This window comes from Haliotis asinina, chromosome 4 (assembly GCF_037392515.1).
Source record: "Haliotis asinina isolate JCU_RB_2024 chromosome 4, JCU_Hal_asi_v2, whole genome shotgun sequence".
NCBI lineage: Eukaryota > Metazoa > Mollusca > Gastropoda > Lepetellida > Haliotidae > Haliotis > Haliotis asinina.
This window is the reverse complement of record NC_090283.1, coordinates 27,088,553-27,102,941: the sequence shown is the minus strand read 5'-3', so window position 1 is coordinate 27,102,941 and position 14,389 is coordinate 27,088,553. Positions and strand designations below refer to the sequence as shown.

The following is a 14,389-nucleotide window of genomic DNA, read 5'->3' as shown; positions in this document are numbered from 1 at the left end:
TTCTATTTAAAAAAGAATAGGTCTATATTCTCATGCAAGGAGTGATTTTGAAAAAAAATATCAGGGATATGGGCATAAATCTGCCCAGTTATTATTTGATCTCAGAATGTTACTTCAAACATATAACAATAAGTTATATTGATTCTTACTACAAAGATCATCATGTATTCTCTTAAAAGCTTCAGGAAAGGGAGACAACTCAAACAAGAATGTTAGCTCTCCTACTGATGATCAGCTCATGTCAAAGGATGAGTGTATTTTCTGTATCAAAAGTGATGGAATATGTGAATGTTGGGTGTAAGTGGAGCTGAGAGTTTTTGCAAGTTGGCAGAAATTTCCATCTGTTAAATGAAACTTGTATGATCAAGATGAATTTGAAGTAAATGACCATGTTATACTATCAAGTGTACCTGTGATGATGGTTGCTTCTGTTAAAATCTTCTGAAAGAAACAGTAAACAAGCTACCATGCTTGAATAACCCAGTAGTGTGACACAACAGGTTGCTTTAAAGAGTTATGTCCCTTAACCTGGTTAGGCTGTTCTTATATGTTTTATCCTAAATTTGCCCAGATTATGATCTTACATAGGTCAATAATATCACTAGATTGCCAGATAGGCACTGATAGTTTACAGTCCACAGTCCTAGAACAGGAATAGTGTTGTATGCAGCATTAAACATACAAACAGAAATGCAGTCATGGGTGAATATAGCATGATGTGCAATCCATGTGTAATGCAAAAATATCATGATAAATGTAGGTTTGGGGTTCTTGAGTTTAGAAGTTGTTATTCAAGTAAAAGACATATTATGGGTAACATTATTCTTTGTTGTATGTCACAACATTTTGGGGTATTCCTTGCCCCAGGTGAATTGTAACAAACAAGATACATCAATATGTATGTATTAGTTCACCTGATGAAGGGCCTTTACATAGTTTCAGAACTTTACATAGTTCTGCAAATGGTTGTGGTGGATTGTTCTGACATTGGGATGTGTGGATAGTTCTGGTAGGATGTGTGGATAGTTCTGGCAGTGGGATGTATGGATGGTTCTATTGGGATGTGTGGATAGTTCTGACATTGGGATGTGTGGATAGTTCTGGTAGGATGTGTGGATAGTTCTGGCAGTGGGATGTATGGATGGTTTTTTGGGATGTGTGGATAGTTCTGGCAGTGGGATGTATGGATGGTTCTATTGGGATGTGTGGATAGTTCTGGTAATGGGACGTGTGGATAGTTCTGATGATGGGGATAGTTCTGGCAGTGGGATGTGTGGATGGTTCTATTGGGATGTGTGGATATTCCTGGTAATGGGACGTGTGGATAGTTCTGGGACATGTGGATAGTTCTGGTAATAGGACGTGTGGATAGTTCTGGGACATGTGGATAGTTCTGGTAATAGGACGTGTGGATAGTTCTGGGACATGTGGATAGTTCTGGTAATGGGGCATGTTGATAGTTCTGCTAGTGGGACGTGTGGATAGTCCTGGTAAAGGGACATGGGGATAGCTCTGGTAAAGGGAGGTATGGATAGTTCTGTAAAGGGACCTGTGGATATTCCTGGTAATAGCAGCAGTGGATAGTTCTGACGAAGTGTTCAAAATACTGCTGGATAACAGAATACATTTGATATTTCTGACAATGTTGATTGACAATCACATAGTGTTTTGATGTAAAAATATCTCCAGTGTGATCTTGTCTTCATGATCTTGGCGAACAAGCTAGAGTGCTCTGTCATACATGTAGCATCTAATACCATATCATATCAGCTGAATGATCTGTGGGGCAGTGGGGTAGCCAAGTGGTTAAAGTGTTTGCTTGTCATACTGCAGACCTGGGTTCGAATCACCTCATGGGAACAATATGTGAAACCCCTTCCTGGTATACCATCCCCCATGATTTTGCTGGAATCCTAATGAGCGGCATAAAACTCAACTCTATCAAGCAATCAATCAATGTTCTGTGAGGATTGTTTAGGTGTTTTTGTATTTTAAATGTCATTAGACACACAGCGACAATCAAATAAATAAGTTATAAAACTCTGCCTAGTGGTCTATGAGCTTACTTCATTGACATACATACAATACAGGGGGTGGTGGGATAGCCTAATGGTTAAAGTGTTCGCTCGTCACGCCGAAGACCCGGGTTTGATTCCCTACATGGGCACAATGTGTGATGCCCATTTTCTGGTGTCCCAAGAAAATTGCTGGAATATTGCTAAAAAGCGGCGTAAAACTAAACTCACTCACTTACATACAATACATGTAAGGCACCAGTGTGTCATATTTCTTGTCAGAAGCACTCCTGAGTTTAATGATGCTTTTTGTAAAACTGCTGTGATGCTAACATTTCTTATGTGTTCTTGCTCTTAAATGATCAGATGAAGAAGCAAGACATGCCAGCTCAGATGTTGATTCCAATACATTCACTGAGCGCGAGTGTTTGCCATTGTTATATGTAGCTGGTAGATCGTCAAGGAAACATGCTTCTTGAAGCTGACCTTTAAGAGTTGTCAGAGTGTGTGTTTGAGGAACGCTAATCCCCCGATAGAGCTGTATGACTTGAAATTCCATTAATAAGGGAGTAGCTACCTTTGGGTCACAATTACTGTTTATTGGTGCTGCGCCTTGGTCCTCACCGTTTCCATGACGTCACAGCGCTCTGTGAGAAGCAGCATTCACAGGCTTACCAATTTCCTCTTGTTACGGGCAACGATGGTCCCCCTGCTGCTGCGGCAGAGACAGGACGATGGAGTGGCCGTCGTGACTGACACAGTGTCTTGAAGATGTGGAGGCTGGCTGCTCCCTGGACTAGTTGCTTCCTGGTACTAAGGATCAATAAGGACCCTTGAAAAGAAAAATTAAAAAACGTAATTAGGCAGAGAGGGGTAATGACTCTGGTGGCTGATGACGGAAGTTGGATCTCAGATTTGACATTTGCCCTTTCCAATTCAATTCTGGGTTTTGTGTGACAGTCAGGTGTAAAGGATTGGCATTGTGGCCCAATTTTTGAACTTTGTTATTATGTGATCAAAGAGGTATTAATAGAATCTTGTTATAGGTTTAAGATATATAAATGTATGATGTTGATTTTCTTTGGAAAGTTATGTCACTACCCTGTTGTGTGTTGTGGGCAAGAAAGCTGTTCACAGTATATCCGATTGGTTTGGTTTGATTGTAATTTAATGCCCCATTCAGCAATATTTCAGCTATCTGGTGGCGGTCTGTAAATATCGAGTCTGGACCAGACAATCATGTGAAGGACATCATGAACGTAGTTCTATGCAGCTGGAATACGAAAATGTGTCAACCAGGTCAGCATTGATCCTGTTAGTCACCTTTTATGACATACATGTGTTAATGAAGACCAGCTGTAACCCAGATTTTCATGGGTGTGGTATTGAAGGACTTTGATGAGGGTGCAAAATATGGAAGTGGAGCTGAAATGTAATATTTGCAAGTCGCTGATCAAGGTCTTAGAATCCCAAAACTGGTTATGGTGGTCCAGGTTTGCCTGTCTTCCACTAACGAGATGAACATCCAAGACTGTATCAATAGGTTACATGCCTCTCTGGTTTAACTGACCAACCAGGATACAGCTAAACACTGTATTCTTTATTATCTCCTGCAACAATGAAGTTGAGATCCATCTGTCCATCCGCACATCTATCTGTATGTCCGTCTGTTTGTGCTTCTGCATTACTTCATCCGAAGCAGATCTCCTACATCTCAGATATGATCCCAAAGATGTGCCTATTTGGAGTTAGACTCAGATATGAATTTTATTTTTTGCACCTTCAATGGAAAGATGAGGATGTCATCTTGTTTTTAAGTATGCCTTTTTTCGATGCCAAGTGGTTAAAGAATTTGCTTGTCATGCTGAAGGCCCGGGGTTGATTCCCCACGTGCAATGTGTGTAGTCCATTTCTGGTGCCCCTGCTGTGATACTGCTGAAATATTGCTGAAATATTGCTGGAATATTGCTGAAAGCAGCATATAGTTAACCTCACTTGCTCATACAACTTGAATTAGACAGAGTACAAGCAGCCATACATGCACAAACAGAAGTGAGGGCACATGGCTTGCTCATACAACTTGTATTAGACAGAGTACAAGCAGCCATACATGCACAAACAGAAGTGAGGGCACATGGCTTGCTCATACAACTTGTATTAGACAGAGTACAAGCAGCCATACATGCACAAACAGAAGTGAGGGCACATGGCTGACTAAGTGCGGTAATCATGACTAAGACATTTGGTCCCATTTCACAGTAACTTGTGCATCACTAGAGGTGATGTGAAATGGGGTGTAACTTCGCACTTAAAGGTCACATGCAACCAAAACGTCAAACATAATTAAGACATATTTATCACATATTCATGACATATACTATACATTGCTGCTGTAAAAAAACAAATAAACAAAATTATAAGCATACAGTCGCGATTCAAAAGTGCAATATTTTGTACTTGGGCTTATTTCCCCCAAAACGAAGCCCTCAGGAGACCAAACCCAGTCATAGCGAGTGCATGTGCACTCAAGTGATTGGCTGGTTCATTTGCTGATGCACTGAAGGCTCAGTGTGTGTACAGAAAGATGATCTGTTTGATGGGCATTTTAGAAGTATGGCGAGTCACAAGAAAGTAAGATTCTTTATTGATAACATTTTTTTTGGTGTACTTGATGCATCGTTTCAGTATGGATTCATATACTGTTGTCAAACAAAATCATATACACGAAAAGAAGTTGTTATCCATGAAGAATGTATATAGAGATGTTAGGTTTTGAAAATACATGTTCTCTGAACTTGTGCTCGATCAAATAAAAAATCATCTTAGTAGAGATGGTAAACTATTGCGTGGCTGGAATCCGTCATTCGTCCAAGTACAAAACAGGACTTGAAACTGACAAGAGTTTGCACCAGTTTCTGTCAGATACGATCATCCGGAAAACATGAACGTAGTTTGCTTGCAACCCACAGACATAAAAACATGTCATGTGTATCACACCTGCCTAATTACATAGTGTGCCAGAGTTGGGACTTGGGTGCACGAGTCATAAATCAATTTATTTTCTTTTTGTCGTATAGTCTGATAGGTGTTAAGTTCAAATTGCATGTGGTCAATGATTGAAGCTGTGTACTACAGGTTGTCTTTAGCAGACAGGCAGGCAGTCATATAGGTGTGAATAAACCAGACACTGAGCTTTCTCTGTGACAGAGACTGCTTACCACAATCAAAAAGTTTTTTTACGTAACGAGTAGATTGTTTACTTGTTTGTGTACACAACCAAGATTAGACTACTGCTCACGACCTCATACTCTGGGCATGCATACTGTTTCAACTCCGTGAACCTATTCAGTGCACATGCGTTATGGACGCAGCACAGCACAGCTGTTGAAACCAGTTTTTCCCCCATCGCTTGGGGAAATTTAGTGAAACGTCTGAACTCTGTTTTTCATCGCATTTTTTTTCAACTTTATCGGTTGAATTGGCATTTTTAATGATTTGTTTTGGTAAGTGCGTACCAAAAGGTACCAGAATCTGCAAAGTTGTGTTTTATGTTGCATGTGACCTTTAAGTATATTTTGATCATATAACGATGTGCATGCGTGTGTATTGTACTAGCCAAGACTTAAACAGTGCTAGCTCACTGAGATACCATACAGAGGCTAAGCATGAATACCCTACTTAATCATACTGACTCCGAGCTGACCAGTCCTTCTAATACCTGTTAAAACTGAAGACCAGGCTAAGACCAACAAGTTCCATATTTTAATGTGTTCTGGTATGCTGTGACTCAATATCAAAAAAGCGACCTTCTACTTCCCGGGCAGACGCTCTAACCACTACATCATGGAGGCGGTCGTAACATTCGAGTCTGATTGGTCAGTTTTAATCCCTCTTGGTGGCTTAGAAAGCATTGTTTCCCTTAATGTGAGTTGGACACGTTTGTGTTTGATCCCTTTTCACTGTGGGATTGTGGGATTGTGCTGACAGACCCCTTGATCATTGTACTTAGGACTGGCTTATGTTCTTCCAAATGTTCTGTTTTGTTACTGCGTTTTGACAGTCATATGTTGTTGTTTTCAATGCCTTATTTTGAAACCATAACACTGGTGGTAAATAGAGGATATTTTATGAGTGTGTATGTCATATTATGTTTATGCATAAGTGCCGAACTGTTGGTATTTCCCGAGTGAGAGTGAAGGATATACCAATATTTATGTACATGACTATAATATTCTGTTTATTACTGAAGTCGTCAAATTAAGGAGAATAAACCCAAATCTACTTTCAAACATAGGCTGGCTACCTGTCGTCACTGTATTAGGATGTATCATCACAGATGAAATGTGATGTAATATCATTGTTCATGACATCATGTCATGATGACAAAGTGACATTTTGCTCTAGGGCATCGTATGAAAAATATGAACACAATATTTTCGCCCCCATAGGTAATAATGGCATTAAATTGATTACACCTTCATCTGTGAGATGTACTCCCAAGCATCTGATTTTAAACATGGCTGCAAATAGTAGCCATCTTGAAAATGTCAATGTCATCAAATTATGATTCATAGAACAGTAGTTTTGTAACCCAGCTAGCAGTACATTTGAATTTGCCATGGACAATTGTGATGCATTGATTCTTTGATAGTTTATCTTCCCATTTGTTTATTCCAGTTCAAACAGATGCAATCATGAATATTTTACCTATCATTTTCAGAGTCTCATCTTGCAATGTCATACAAATGTTCTCGTATTCAACCATGTGTTATTGTTTTGTTTGATTGGCATTATTAGAAGCTGGTAAGTGATAAGAGGGTAAGATTCTTTATGGATAACAACTTCTTTATTACATATGATGCGATGTTTCGGTATGGATCCTTATACTGTTGTCAAGCAAGAGTGGAGTAATACATCACAGAACATGGACAGGGATAAAGTAATAAACTCATAAAAAATAACAGATTAGAGCTCACTAGCCACCATTACTCATTACCCTATCAGCCATGTATACTCTGTCACAGCTACAGCCACTATTGGCTTCCTCTTATTGTCTCATCATTACTACCACCCATTGTTGTTTTTGTTAATCCCCCGCCTTTGATTCATACGTACGTGTTGTTATTACTTTATCCCTGTCCATTTATATAAGTCTGTTCTGTAATGTATTACTCCACTCTTGCTTAACAACGGTATAAGGATCCATACTGAAACGTCGCATCATATGTAATAAAGAAGTTGTTATCCATAAAGAATCTTACCCTCTTATGTGTTATTGTGTAGTATGTTATATGCAGAACTGTTCACAAGTAAAAACACTCACATTCACATGGTCATCAAAAAAGATCCAAGACCCTTAAGATCTGTTAAAATAGACATAAGATCATTTTCAGTTTGATTGGCAAATATCAGAAAATAGCAGGTGAGCTATGGAGCCTAATGGATCTACTGCTACTCGCCATTTACTGAAAATACAGGCCATCAAGTCAGAGTAGGAAGATTACGCTTTATTTGCTCAACAGCCAGCTCTTGAAATTGTTTTGTCAGAATCTTCTTTTGTGAGACATATTCGTGTTTGGTGGAATAGCTCAAGTAAATGCCGTGAACTGAGCTCTAAGTACGAGGGTTTAACAAGAATCTCTAGTTCTGTAATGGAGGGTACGGAAAGGGATTGTTTCCACCCAGCGATTCCATATTATCTCATGTGCATTGTATTTTGAGATTCCTACTGGAGTAGCATCACCATAAAAGGCTTCCATTGCTGTGAGGATGATACAAATAGAGTCTGGTTGGTTGTGATTTGTCACAATCTAGTTGGCATTCTCAGAGAGGTTAATAGCATCATTTGTACATATGGTCCCATGACTTTGGACAAAGCATTACCTTTATATCTCATGGTCAACAGTATTGTCTAGTTGTCCTTGATATAAGTGGGTAGGTGGATGCAGTCGTTTTCGAGAGGTTGGCAGCATAAGTTTCTGTGTCTGTCATTTGTGTGATTATTGTTTAAAAAATCTGAGGGCAAGGGGGAATTATTTCAAGATAGCGAGAAAAGGATGCTTATTACTGTACAGTGTTATGGTGGTGTATCATGTGCAGTGTTCTGTCCAAACTGGTTAACATAGTTTATTATACTTGTACATACTTATGTATACACAGTGCTGTTTATAGAGTGGTCACATTTAACATGTTATGTTTGTGATAACACTTTCTCAGTGCAGGATAGAGTTGCAGGAGATTTGTGATAGGATGTTTGGTTGTCATGCAGAAAATGAGCATTTGGATTCCCATTGGGCAAGATGGATACCATTTTTTGTTGTGTCGTTCTGTATTGCTATTGTTAAAAGCAGCGTAAGTCTGTGGTGAGGTTGTACAGTGATATAGACAGCGCCATCCATGCCAGAGAACTGATTCATGTGTAGTGAAAACAGATAGTCTGTCCATATTGACATATGATGATATTCACTGCAGCCATTCTTGGCAAGAAGTAAGAACTGTAATTGAAGTAGTCATTAAATGTTATTGTACTGAACACTACACCCATCTCATTACTTCGCAAGACTCATTATCCCCTGTCGCATGTTTAGCGTGAAGCAGGGGATATAGTATTTTCTCCGGCTGTCCGTATATATGTTCGAAATGGAAATGGTTGCCTACATTCTTTCATATTTGGTACCTAGATCCATCACAGTATGAGAAAGGTGGTGGTCAGGTTTGGTGACCTTGACCTTCATTTCAAGGTCACAAGGGGACTTTAATGTTTTACCCTTGTCAGCGAGATATCTCACAGACTGGTTTCTGTATTTTTTTCATATTTGACACCAAACTTTATCTAGGGATAGCATAGGGCCCAGATGATTTCAGTGACCTTCACATCATTTGCAAGGTCACACCGACACTTTGAAGGTTTCAGCATGTTCACCTACATGTTTAGCTTGTCAGTGAGATATCTCAAGAACCGGTCACTGGATTTTCTTCATATCTGACTTTTCATCTACAGATAAAAGGTGTATAACCCAGTTGATTTTGTTGATTTTCACATCATATTCAAGGTCATTGCGACACTTTTAAGGTTTCAGCATGATTTGTCAATTTGTGGCGGGGAATTAAGTCACCTTAGTGACAATGCTTGTTATAATTGTTTGTGCCGAGAGTTGCTAAAGTTGAAGAATATGGTGAGTTAAGTTTTACACCAGATATATATATATATTATCTTTCATCATTTGAATGAAAAACATGTCAATTTCGAAATTTTCCCGAGGTGGTTGGGGGAACTGAAAAACTAGGAAGTAGATAGCTGCATGTGAAGGACATGTAAAACAACAACCATGATAAGGTAACAATGGTGGGCACTTAACAAGGGAAGTCGATAGGTAATTGGCACTTACTAGTAATGGCAATGTACAAATGGAAGCCAGGAGTTTATCCAGGCATAAATACCCCGGTAGTCTTGTTGATCAAGCATTGGTAGGTGATGAACAAATGGGGAGAATAGCACTGATTGGGGATAGTGAAAACATGGGAGCCAGCAGAGATAATTAAGTTATTAAGTCCGGAGCAATAGGCAGTAGGGCTGCAGTGATTCACCCTGACCTTGATTTGATTTGATTTTTGATATCGAACCCTTTATGTGATCATTTTCTATTTGGCGCTGCATACAGGTAAAAAGTCTGATTTCAAATAATCACTGAGTCAGCTTTTTTAGCATGAAATCCTTCATCAACATGGTCTGCTAACAACAATTCCCAGTGGATAATTAGCCCAGTGTCAACCAATCACATTTCTTCTTACTTCAGCTCTCAAAACTGCTCAAGTTTGAGTTATAATTACATTGTGGCTGTGTGAAAATAATTTAGATAGTTATTCAAATATTGAATCGAAATAGTGATAATGGTTGAAAAGTGGAAACAAAGATGTTAGATTTGATTATCGATGAATTGAACCGCATCAATGCCAGAGGGAGCAGCTTATAATGCCATATAGACCTTGTTACAATGCCAGATGGAGCAGCTTATAATGCCATATAGACCTTGTTACAATGCCAGATGGAGCAGCTTATAATGCCATATAGACCTTGTTACAAAGCCAGATGCAGCAGCTTGTAATGCCATATAGACCTTGTTACAATGCCAGATGGAGCAGCTTATAATGCCATATAGACCATGTTACAATGCCAGATGGAGCAGCTTATAATGCCATATAGACCATGTTACAGTGCCAGATGGAGCAGCTTATAATGCCATATAGACCTTGTTACAAAGCCAGATGGAGCAGCTTATAATGCCATATAGACCATGTTACAATGCCAGATGGAGCAGCTTATAATGCCATATAGACCTTGTTACAATGCCAGATGGAGCAGCTTATAATGCCATATAGACCATGTTACAAAGCCAGATGGAGCAGCTTAATATACCATATAGACCATGTTACAAAGCCAGATGGAGCAGCTTGTAATGCCATATAGACCATGTTACAATGCCAGATGGAGCAGCTTATAATGCCATATAGACCATGTTACAATGCCAGATGGAGCAGCTTGTAATGCCATATAGACCATGTTACAATGCTAAATGGAGCAGCTTGTAATGCCATATAGACCTTGTTACAAAGCCAGATGGAGCAGCTTATAATGCCATATAGACCTTGTTACAAAGCCAGATGGAGCAGCTTATGCCATATAGACCTTGTTACAAAACCAGATGCAGCAGCTTATAATGCCATATAGACCATGTTACAATGCCAGATGGAGCAGCTTGTAATGCCATATAGACCATGTTACAATGCCAGATGGAGCAGCTTATAATGCCATATAGACCTTGTTACAAAGCCAGATGGAGCAGCTTATAATGCCATATAGACCTTGTTACAAAGCCAGATGGAGGAGCTTATGCCATATAGACCATGTTACAAAGCCAGATGGAGCAGCTTATAATGCCATATAGACCATGTTACAATGCCAGATGGAGCAGCTTATAATGCCATATAGACCATGTTGCAAAGCCAGATGGAGCAGCTTGTAATGCCATATAGACCATGTTACAATGCCAGATGGAGCAGCTTATAATGCCATATAGACCTTGTTACAAAGCCAGATGGAGCAGCTTATGCCATATAGACCATGTTACAAAGCCAGATGGAGCAGCTTATAATGCCATATAGACCATGTTACAAAGCCAGATGGAACAGCCTTTAATGCCATATAGACCATGTTACAATGCCAGATGGAGCAGCTTATAATGCCATATAGACCATGTTACAATGCCAGATGGAGCAGCTTATAATGCCATAGAGACCCACATTTCTTATAAAGTAATACACACTTTGTGATAATGTCCTGTGAATAGCAATTCAATGTTAATAAAATTGCTTTGTTTCTAATCCATAAATAGATGGTAGTGGTTTGTAACTCCCATACAGGTGATTGTGGTAGCTCCACAACTGGTTTGCGGTGCAATTCCTTGTAGGTCTGTTCACAGAACTCATATAGAGAAAGGCCAAATCTTCATTTATACGATCCGTTTAAGAGTATTAGAAATGGTTTACTTCTCGGATTACTAACATTTGTGCTTAGTCTATGTTTGCAGTCTTCTAATTAGAGGACTTGAATATCCAACATATTGCATCAGTCGTGAAGAGTTTTTCTTGTGAAAATATTGATTTAATCTCAAGATAGATTTTGAATAGGCAATATGAGAATTCTTTACATTTCATTACTATCCAACAGAAATACTTTGTCGATGTCTTGTACGAATACTTCGCGTCTCCATTGTGCTTTAATCTCCAGCTCTGTAGCTCCAATAATTAACTGTTGGCAGTAGTGGATAAAACCATCACAGTATCTGCGATTGATTTTTGTTCTATCTCCATTCAAATACAGGCACGTAGGACGCTTTCTATCACCGAGCGGCAATACGCCCAAGTCACTGTGTGGGCATAGCTTTGTTAGTATTTGATCTTTGTCAGCAGAACAGTTCCAATTAATTGGCTGGTTTGCACTAAGTGTTAAGTAAGGTGTGCTATATGTGGTTTCCTTGACTTGGCCCAATGATGTTGAGAGTGACCCTAGATCTGGGTGAGTTTTGAGGTGTCCAAGTATTGAGTGAATTATTTGGGAGGAAGGGTGGTTGGATGAATGGTTTGTGGGTGAGTTGTTGGTGAGAGGTGGATGAGTTTTAGTGAGATGCAGTTTTGATGGTGATGGTGAGTTCTTGGCAAGAGTAAGTGAGTTGTTAGAGATGGGTGAGCTGTGAGAGTTCTTTGTGAGAACTGAATGAGTTTTTGGCAAGAACTGAATGAGTTGTTGGCAGGAAGTGAGTGAGTTGTTGAGAAATGAGTGAGTGGATGAGTTGTTGAGATGTGAGTGATTTGTTGGTGAGAGGTGGTTGGGTTGTTGAGATGTGAGTGAGTTGTTGGTGAGAGGTGGTTGAGTTGTTGAGATGTGAGTGAGTTGTTGGTGAGAGGTGGTTGGGTTGTTGAGATGTGAGTGAGTTGTTGGTGAGAGGTGGTTGAGTTGTTGAGATGTGAGTGAGTTGTTGGTGAGAGGTGGTTGAGTTGTTGAGATGTGAGTGAGTTGTTGGTGAGAGGTGGTTGAGTTGTTGAGAAATGAGTGAGTGGATGAGTTATTGAGATTTGAGTGAGTTGTTGGTGAGAGGTGGTTGCGTTGTTGAGATGTGAGTTAAGTATGAGTTGTTGAGATGTAAGTGAGTTGTTGGTGAGAGGTGGTTGGGTTGTTGAGATGTGAGTGAGTTGTTGGTGAGAGGTGGTTGAGTTATTGAGATGTGAGTGAGTTGTTGGTGAGAGGTGGTTGGGTTGTTGAGATTTGAGTGAGTTGTTGGCGAGAGGTGGTTGAGTTATTGAGATGTGAGTGAGTGGATGAGTTATTGAGATGTGAGTGAGTTGTTGGTGAGAGGTGGTTGGGTTGTTGAGATGTGAGTGAGTTGTTGGTGAGAGGTGGTTGAGTTATTGAGATGTGAGTGAGTTGTTGGTGAGAGGTGGTTGAGTTGTTGAGATGTGAGTGAGTTGTTGGTGAGAGGTGGTTGGGTTGTTGAGATTTGAGTGAGTTGTTGGCGAGAGGTGGTTGAGTTATTGAGAAATGAGTGAGTGGATGAGTTATTGAGATGTGAGTGAGTTGTTGGTGAGAGGTGGTTGCGTTGTTGAGATGTGAGTGAGTTGTTGGTGAGAGGTGGTTGAGTTGTTGAGATGTGAGTGAGTTGTTGGTGAGAGGTGGTTGAGTTGTTGAGATGTGAGTGAGTTGTTGGTGAGAGGTGGTTGAGTTGTTGAGAAATGAGTGAGTGGATGAGTTATTGAGATGTGAGTGAGTTGTTGGTGAGAGGTGGTTGAGGTATTGAGATATGAGTGAGTGGATGAGTTATTGAGATGTGAGTGAGTTGTTGGTGAGAGGTGGTTGAGTTGTTGAGATGTGAGTTAAGTATGAGTTGTTGAGATGTGAGTGAGTTGTTGGTGAGAGGTGGTTGGGTTGTTGAGATGTGAGTGAGTTGTTGGCGAGAGGTGGTTGAGTTATTGAGAAATGAGTGAGTGGATGAGTTATTGAGATGTGAGTGAGTTGTTGGTGAGAGGTGGTTGAGTTATTGAGATGTGAGTGAGTGGATGAGTTATTGAGATGTGAGTGAGTTGTTGGTGAGAGGTGGTTGAGTTGTTGAGATGTGAGTGAGTTGTTGGTGAGAGGTGGTTGAGTTGTTGAGATGTGAGTGAGTGGATGTGTTATTGAGATGTGAGTGAGTTGTTGGTGGGAGGTGTTTGAGTTGTTGAGATGTGAGTGAGTTGTTGGTGAGAGGTGGTTGAGTTGTTGAGATGTGAGTTAAGTATGAGTTGTTGAGATGTGAGTGAGTTGTTGGTGAGAGGTGGTTGGGTTGTTGAGAAATGAGTGAGTGGATGAGTTATTGAGATTTGAGTGAGTTGTTGGTGAGAGGTGGTTGCGTTGTTGAGATGTGAGTTAAGTATGAGTTGTTGAGATGTAAGTGAGTTGTTGGTGAGAGGTGGTTGGGTTGTTGAGATGTGAGTGAGTTGTTGGTGAGAGGTGGTTGAGTTGTTGAGATGTGAGTGAGTTGTTGGTGAGAGGTGGTTGGGTTGTTGAGATTTGAGTGAGTTGTTGGCGAGAGGTGGTTGAGTTATTGAGATGTGAGTGAGTGGATGAGTTATTGAGAAGTGAGTGAGTTGTTGGTGAGAGGTGGTTGAGTTGTTGAGATGTGAGTTAAGTATGAGTTGTTGAGATGTGAGTGAGTTGTTGGTGAGAGGTGGTTGGGTTGTTGAGATGTGAGTGAGTTGTTGGTGAGAGGTGGTTGAGTTGTTGAGATGTGAGTTGTTGGTGAGAGGTGGTTGAGTTGTTGAGATGTGAGTGAGTTGTTGGCGAG

The 14,389-nt window shown here is 40.1% G+C and overlaps 1 protein-coding gene across 1 annotated transcript in view; it reads left to right on the top strand.

Annotated features, from left to right (window-relative positions):
• The window catches only part of LOC137281457 (diacylglycerol kinase delta-like), a 153,606-nt gene that overhangs the window by 19,537 nt on the left and 119,680 nt on the right, over nucleotides 1–14,389 (top strand). The gene's annotated exons all lie outside the window — the stretch shown is intronic.